The sequence below is a fragment of the Leucoraja erinacea genome, unplaced genomic scaffold (genome assembly GCF_028641065.1).
Source record: "Leucoraja erinacea ecotype New England unplaced genomic scaffold, Leri_hhj_1 Leri_67S, whole genome shotgun sequence".
Lineage (NCBI taxonomy): Eukaryota > Metazoa > Chordata > Chondrichthyes > Rajiformes > Rajidae > Leucoraja > Leucoraja erinaceus.
The window spans coordinates 72501-73224 of NW_026576597.1; the positions used below are offsets into that span (position 1 = coordinate 72501).

Here is a 724-nt window from a genome sequence, read left to right on the forward strand (position 1 = left end):
CCTATTCTCAAAGGGAAAAGCTTGTCCACATCAACTCTGTCTATTCCTCTCATCATTTTAATGACCTCTATCAAGTCCCCCCTTAAACTTCTGCGCTCCAGAGAATAAAGACCTAACTTATTCAACCTATCTCTGTAACTTAGTTGTTGAAACCCAGGCAACATTCTAGTAAATCTCCTCTGTACTCTCTCTATTTTGTTGACATCATTCCTATAATTGGGCGACCAAAATTGTACACCATACTCCAGATTCGCTCTCACCAATGCCTTGTACAATTTTAACATTACATCCTAACTTCTATACTCATCCCAGCTTCTATACTCAATCTCTGAACTAAAACAATGAAACTAAAATTGGTTATTTTTGGGTCTCGAGATTACTCTAATTCTAGCATCTCCGGTGTTAAATCCCCCATAAAATTGTTCAACCTTTCTCTGTAACTTAGTTGCTGAAACACAGGCAACATTCTAGTAAATCTCCTCTGTACTCTCTCTATTTTGTTGACAATGGATGATCGCTGGTCGGCGTGGACTCAGTGGGCGATTGGGTTCAAGGTTTCAAGGTCTGTTTATTGTGACATGTACCAATTAAGGTACAGCGTAACTCGATTACCATACAGACATATTTAAAACATTTAAAGCAGGACAAATCAAAATAGGACGTACAGGGTAAATGGTAGGGAATTGAAGAATGTAGGTGAACAGAGGGATCTGGGAATAACTGT

The 724-nt window shown here is 38.8% G+C and overlaps 1 protein-coding gene across 1 annotated transcript in view; it reads right to left on the bottom strand.

Moving 5' to 3' along the window:
* Window positions 1-300, bottom strand: part of LOC129694461 (thyrotropin-releasing hormone receptor-like) — a 2138-nt gene extending 1838 nt beyond the window's left edge. The window contains exon 1 of the mRNA XM_055631178.1: window positions 1-300. This exon is cut by the window's left edge and continues 1838 nt beyond it. The gene's annotated coding sequence lies outside the window, so the exon portion shown is untranslated.
* Window positions 301-724: the final 424 nt, after the last annotated feature.